This window comes from Dipteris shenzhenensis, chromosome 2 (assembly GCF_047967505.1).
Source record: "Dipteris shenzhenensis isolate YYH24624 ecotype China chromosome 2, Dip_SZ_1.0, whole genome shotgun sequence".
In the NCBI taxonomy this organism is placed as follows: Eukaryota; Viridiplantae; Streptophyta; class Polypodiopsida; order Gleicheniales; family Dipteridaceae; genus Dipteris; species Dipteris shenzhenensis.
The window spans coordinates 20,941,419-20,949,365 of NC_141597.1; positions in this window are offsets into that span (position 1 = coordinate 20,941,419).

Below are 7,947 nucleotides of genomic sequence, written 5' to 3' on the forward strand. Positions count from 1 at the left end.
TCTCTTCATCATGTCTCCACATAGGTTCCATCCACCTTAGAATGCTCCATAGATCCTGAGGCACACATGTTTTCTCATGGTATCAAAGCATAGGTATAGTCTCCTAGATTAGTTGTAGTCTTGTCTTAGGAGCACATGTTTTCTCCTAGGTTAGTTTTAGTTTTAGATTCAGAGCAAATTTTAGTCCCTTGAAAGAGAAATTTTCTGTCCATCCATTTCATGAGAGATTCATGAGTTGAGTGTCCATTCATATTTGAGAGCATTCTTTGAGAGATTTTTTTGCTGAGAGGAAGAATAGATTTTCGTTCATGCCTCAGAGATTTGGTGAGAGTCTGATTCACAAAGAATACCTACAAGTCTTCTTGTGTGTGAGAGAGAAAGAGTTTCTACAACTCTATCTACAGCCAGCCGAGGCAACGTTTCTTCTACCTCAAATCTAAGGCAGCTGACTGCAGCAAAGGCAACATAGAGCTGCCATAGCCTAATCAGCGACTCTTCCCAGCCATACGAGCTTCCCTCCTACTGCATTGACATAGCAGAAGCCAGTAGCTCTCTCCTCACAAGCTCCAAGCTTCTACGCCTTCAACAGAAGCTGCTCCACCCAACGAGCAACCGGCTCCTTACTGTCCAACTTGCAAGGCGACTCCTTCAGCGGGCTCTCTTCACCACTGGCTCTCAGCTAGCTTCCTCAAAGCCCCTCACGACTAGTGAGTGGCCTCCACAACAGCCAACCCGCTCTAGCAAAACGAACTTTGGGTGGCAAGGACCTCTAGAAGCATAGAAGACTCCCAAATTTCCTCGACGAGCAAACGGGCTGCCTTCATCGACAGCCTACTTTGCGATGGTCTTCTCTAGAAATACCTCTAATTGATATTCAGGCTCGCAAAACTCGCCCTCCAACTCATCGCAAGCTTCCTCTGGGAATATAGTCAACGAAGCGAGCTCACCCGTAGTGCCAGCAGCCTCTAGCGACCCAACCTCCAACCAAATGGTAGAGCAACCTCGTCAATCGGCCAATAGCTTCCACTGCAGCGCCCTACAATGAATTCAGCGAGAATAACTCTATGCAAATCTGTCATCAATGATCATTCGGATCACAAACGATAGCCCGACGATCGGCTCTCTTCAGCAAAGTCCTACAGATCCTTGTAATGCGAAAAGCTCTCCAATGGGCCAGAACTACAGCACCCAAGCTCCACGCTCCTAGTGCCTCCAACTACTTAATCACAACGATCGACTCCAGCACTATGCCATAGCTTCTTCACCGGCGGGCCACGCTCTAGCCAAGGCAAGCAACACCCTATATCTCATTCAACCTGCTTAGCCACCGAGCCAGCACCAACGAATCCGCTCCACAACGAATGCAGGTTCTGAGCTCTCTCCTTTCGCTGTCATATGAAGAGAAGCAAAACTTCCATTTCTTTCTCCTAAGGTTCCAGCATTAGGCGACGTGGCCAGATAGGCTCTAACCAAGGTTAGGTGATGTTAACCCATGGTTCATAGGCTTGTTCAGTTTCTTGCCATGTGGAAGATAGATTCTACCCTTGGTTAACACAATGGTTGAGTTTCAGTTTGGTCAAAGTTGTGCCTCATCACCAAGTGCCACCTAAGCACATAGCCCCTACCAAGCATAGTTTGGAATTCAGCATGTGAATCCCTATGCCACATCATCAAGGCCCCCTCTTCTTTAACAAAAGCTTCGACAAAACGTAACTTGCAATCCAGGAGGAATTTGCACACGCTCCAAGAAGGAAAAGTCATCATCTTTTCGAGCTCTACTCACCTGTCAAATCAAAATCATTGTACGCAATTAGACACTACCAATATTGGAAGAAATCAATTGGTAAGACCTTTGCAAATTGAAAAGCAATGCATGAATGCACAAGGCATGCCAAAAGCACAAGTGCATGAGATGACCATAGCACAGAACATGGCATCCACACATAAAGCATCAAGACACATGGAAGAACAAAGCATCATGCATCAAGCTACATCAAGTGAAGAAGACAATGCCATCAACAACATGTGTTAAGAAGCAAAAACCTTGCCACCTTCAGCCCATATGTTTGTAATCAAACCTGACCACCTGAAAGTAGCGATGAAAGCACCCAGAGGAGGTATTGACCACCTTAAGTAGCAATGCATGTACTAAGGGGAGGTGATGGATTTGTAACTCACATCTGACCACCTTACAATAGCCAAAGGATCATGGCACCAAGGGGAGGTGTTGAGATATGGTGCCATGAGCACATAGATTAAACGCTAAGTTATGTGCTAAGGAAAGAATTAAAGTAGCCACCCTAGGATGTGGACTACAAGATGTAGAGATGTGGATTGAGGATATCCACAAGTAGAGATGTGGATGAGAGGATCACACAAGTGTTGACTATTCTAAGGGCACTCTCTATATAAGAGGCCTATCTTGGGATTGTTCCTACTACATTAAAACTGCTCTCTCTCTCTCTCTCTCCATCCTCTCCATCCTCTCTCTCTCTCTCTCTCTCTCTCTCTCTCTCTCATAGTCCCCCCAACCCTGTGTGTGTGAAACTCTGTGTGTGTATGTGTGTGTGTGTGTGTATGTGTGTAGACAATTCAATATCCCATCACACATATGAACCATACATTTAATTCAAAGTAGTATAATTAAAGACAAAAAAAGTGGTACATTCAAATCAATATTTGATTAAAAAAGGAAATCAACATTTGCTTACAAAAAAAGAAAAGATACATAGAATAATCAAGGTGATAACAAAGGGATAACAATAGTGTAGCCGGGGTAGTTCTATCCTTGATGCCAATTATTTGAGGAGGAAAGAAATATACCTACCAACCAACCAGACAATAACCAAAGTTAGAGCTTGAGTGATTATTGAATGGGTGCTAGGTATCAAAGCATTCTTCCCTCGCTTGTTATTGTTGTCATGAATAATATTCATCAAAACTACAAATACCTAGGCTAATAAATGTCATACATAAGGAACAAGTTAAAAAAAGGTTTAAAGGAATGGGTTAGAACATATAAGGTGCAAAAAGATAGAGGTCAATTTATTTATCGAAATACATTAATTTCCTAGCCTTCCATAAAGGAGGCATGATAAACGTAAAATTTTTTAAAAGCCTACCATATAGGAGGCACAATAAAATATAGGTTAGTGAAATAATTGCCTAGCCTACCATAAAGGAGGCATTACTGATTAAGGGAAATAATTACTAGGCCTTCCATAAAGGAGGCAAGTTAGAAAAAAGTTGGAGAAATTAATTTACTAGCCTTCTGTTAAGGAGGCACAATAAATTCTTTAAAAGTAATAGATAACTAGTCTAGGGGCAAAAATAGTTAACACTAAAATGAAGTAACATAAGATGTTAATAATAATCAAACAAGATAATTGTGTATGTGTGTGTGTATTAAACAAGATAATAATCAAAGTTAGTGACCAAGCATTGCCCCATGCGTGTTATTGCAGTCCCTAAAAAACAAATTTACAATTGTCCAAATTTTTTTTGGAGAAGAGCTTATAACTGCACATCTACCATTATTTCAAATGTTTTGGCATTTTTAGGGAGGTAAGGTCTAGTCCTAATAATTTCTCCAATTTTCTCATATTCTTTTCGACCATTCTCCATCTTTTGGTTGATGAGGGATATTTTGATAGGGTCCAAGATAGCTGACATTCTAGTGGTCCTTTTATATGTAGGGTTGTTCGGTTCCAACTTTGTCTGTCAATCATCATATACATCCAGGGTTACAAGAATAAGAAAATAATCTATATCAACTATAGGAAAAAAGGTTATAAGGCCACTTTTTTGATTGGAATAAATAAGATCTCCTACATTAAAGTATTGAAGGACTAAGAAGCATACGAGCCTTTATATACATAAAGATCCAAAAGACATAAGGGGCTTAACATAGATAGAAATAAATGGGGTACATAAAGCATATAATTAGTAACTAATGTAAGGTTAGCATTACATAAAAAAGGTTAGCATCAGGTTAGTGGGTGTAGTAAGAAAATAATTGAGTATAATGAGTGTAGGGATAGTATGCAAGCGTGCAAGCACATGGAGCCAGGAACCAAGGACATCATCCTACACTAATAATATGCTTAGACAGCACCGAACAACTAGCACACAAACAATGGCATACCACACAAACACCATACGGACACCTCACAAACAATCAATCATTATATCAAACAAACATACAACAACATACAACCACATAGTCGCCATTCCATAGTAAACCTATCACAAATGTATAACTTACCAAACAAAGCAACGAGACGTATACCGCCACATCTGAACTACGAGCAACTAAATACAACTACTTGGTAAGAACAAAAGCGCAGACAATAGAGACGAGAGATCATGCATTGTCATAAAGGTTGGTCACGTAGCTCGCAGGTAGGATATGCAAGGTAAGGAGAGTGTAACAACGTATAGTGGAGAGGCATTGTGTAAGTGGAGGAATGGACTGCTTTCACGATGGATTATATTAAGAGGAAGCGAAACCAAGCGAAGCTGCGAGACAAAGGTGAGGGAGCCTATAGAAGCCGAACAGTTCATAGATGCGGGTCAAGTATTTCGCAAGCTGGGTAGAGAGTGTGGACCATTTGGAGAAGATCATAAAATGATCACGTAGAGTGACTGTTACGGGCAGCTACATGGGAGAATAACATAGGAGTTGACGGAAATATGAGCATGAGAGTAGTGAAAGAGCAAGGGCGTAAGAGAGTAGGGAGGGAGCAGTAGTGTAGTGGCGAGCATAGGCAAGTAATCTGACCTGAGGAGTCACCATGGAGGAGAGCAGGATAGCAAGGGGTTGCGGGTGGAATAGATTGGAGTATAGAGAGTTAAGGCTAGAGTAGAGGAGGTCGTGTAGGGATATACAGTGAGGATAGTTAAATAGGGAGAGGATAGCATCATTATTAAATGCACGCCAAAGGTGGGTATGATTCTATTATAAACAACGTATTGATTAGAAGCTTATCCACACGATGAGGCCAAATAGCAATAGCTTAAAAGGTCACGTAAAAATTATTTCAACTTCCAAAGATTACAAAGTGCTATTAAAGCAATTTCAAAAAGTCATTGTGCAAGTGTGTGCTCCATCGACGATAGCACAAAGATGCTTATTGAAACCATGTCCTCTAGGTAAGATGCATCCCACCAACAAAATATATTAGTTTAAAAAAGGGGGGTTCCATTGTGTGTGTGTATGTATGTTGAAAAAAAGTGCTAAGTAAATAAGTGAGTGTGTGTGTAGCTCTCTCTCTCTCTCTCTCTCTCTCTCTCTCTCTAATCCATCAAATATCTCACACCTTGTGAGTAACCCTAGGTTTGGTGAAGCCAAGGAGTTAGGGACTCCCATAACTATGACTGAATACCTAAGAGAAAAAAAATAATTTAAAAACATTAATAGGTAAAAAATAAGTCCAAAAAATCAATAGGTAAGAGTAGGGACAAGAAGAGAGGGCACATACACACATAGATAACAACAAAAACAACATCTTGAAGGTCACCACTCGAAATGGCCTCAACATTAGGACTCCGCTTCGAGGAGAACCACCATGATTAAAGAAGTAAATATAAAGCAACATATTATGTATGATCTATGAATGTTCCATCAGTTTTTGCATTGGCCTAGGACATGTGCACCATACCCTTGACCCTTGGATAGGATCCAAATTAGAACACAAAAATTAGATAACTGAAAGTCTAAGGCATGATAAAAATTGAGCTAATTGATTGACATTTATTATATGCTACTTCATGTAGATCAAAGGAATGTATGATTTTTGCAAATGAGGTTATCTTGTTGTGTGCTTATGTGCATGCATGCATGTGTGCGTGCGTGCGTGCGTGCGTGCGTGCGTGTGTGTGTGTGTGTGTGTGTGTGTGTGTGTGTGTGTAGCTCTCCCCCCCTTCTCTCTCTCTCTCTCTCTCTCTCTCTCTCTCTCTCTCATTGGTTGTTAGCAATTGTACATTGCATGTGGTTTCTAAACTCAAAAGCCTTGCATTATATTTTTGCATGATGGATTCTGCAATCATTGGCCAATTAATAATGATGGTTTAGGGTTTGTGCTCCAGTTCTGTGTAAGAAGAAGAAAGCATTCAGAATAATAATACTTTTATGAAAGAAGAACAAACACCACATTCAAGTCCATGCTAATCACACATTTTTTGGGTGAATCAAACCCAACATTACAAGGGACACAATACTCCAAATTTCTCCACCACGATATTGATGTATGATACATAATTGTGCCTTGAATCATGTTTCAAGGAAAAAAGAAAATAAATAGTTTTGCTACATATTTGGGGTTCTGGGATGAAAAGAAAACACATTTGTGTGTACTTGCCATTGGATTGGCCCTGTATGGTTTACCTATGCCTTTGGACAAGAGGATCCAACTCCTAAAGCATTGCCGTCGACTCATTATCTGTAAGGGAGATGCTTGGGTCATGGGTGAGGGAGCTTGAGACTATTTTTTTGTGACTACCATTTATAGGTGTCTTGGACCTACTGCACTAAAGTTCTTCACCATCTCTTTGATCGTGCACTTAAGGTCTTTTATGTGGGCTCTACAGGTACCTCTTTGCACCTTGTGATTGTGCGTGCCCATGTGGAAAAAGAGTCTCAACATTTCGAGCCCCACTATCATGTAGTACGCCATACATTTGCATTGCTTCATAAGAATGGTGGACCTTTTGCAAAAGAAAGAGGCCAAGGTTCCCAAGCCAGAAGTAGCAGCAGACATTCCAACAGCCGGAATGTTGTTCATTTTTCCTACACCACATGAGAGAAGATTATAACGTGCAATCAAAGAGACATACATTCTTTAACTCAATTCTCGGCAATGGGTGTGCTATGGACCAAGCTATCCATGCAGTGCGGTTCTGCAATCCATTAATCGACCTGCTCAAGCAAGGGGGGTTTGTACACTCTAGTTCCCCCACACACCTATTGTGGACGAACTTTGCTAGGAAATGTCATTGTTGTCGACATTGGTTTCGTCTAGCAATGGCTGTCATACTTTTGCTCCATGCCGTTCATTGCACTCGCTCCATGTGGAATGGGCAATAGGTCGAATGTAATGTTCCTATTGTACATTGTCAAAACTTCCATCAATGTCTCCATTGTGGTTGAATTGTGCAATACTGATGAACCAATCGATGACGTCCCCTAGAAGACATGATGTACGAAGGCATGCTAATGACTGCTTGAGGACACTCCATCGCGGCTATTGTATCATTATCATCATCGACCAGTACCGTGTCATGGCCTCCTAATGGTTGTTCAACATGGCTTGAACTCGGCCTCGAGCTCAGGTTTCGCATGAGATCTATTGTGGGTGAAGCTTGGGCAGGTGCTCTCTTTCCTCTCTCTAGCACATAGTCATGCAACAACTCCATGTCCAGCATGTACAACTGCCCCAATCCACTCGCCTGAATGGCTTCCACTTGCATAGTCTATAGGTAGCCATTTATATGTGTGATGGCCATCACACGAATGCCCTTGCCTATCACAGGGTCATCCTCACTTAGCACAACAGTTCCGCCATTTGCATATCATATCATTGGCTCCGACGAGAGGGAGTTCAAATAGATCCGCACTTCATTGAGGTTGCTAGACCCTCCACTAGTTGGGCCGACCATTTCAAGAGGGATCTGAGAGAGAGAGAGAGAGAGAGAGAGAGAGAGAGAGAGAGGGGGGGGGGGGGGGTAGACGGACAAAGAGCAATGGTATAGAGGAGGAGTTGAGAGAGAACGAGAGCTTGAGAGAGATGCGGGGGGGGGGGTTAGGTGGTCTTTATATTGTTGATGTCTCACAAATAGCATTTAATGAGTATTTAATGCAAGCATAGGTGTAAGGGTGAAGATGCCATTTTTTGTAATTTGTTTGTTGTCAAATATTGAAAAAAATAGCTATATCCCCCACCTCCACCA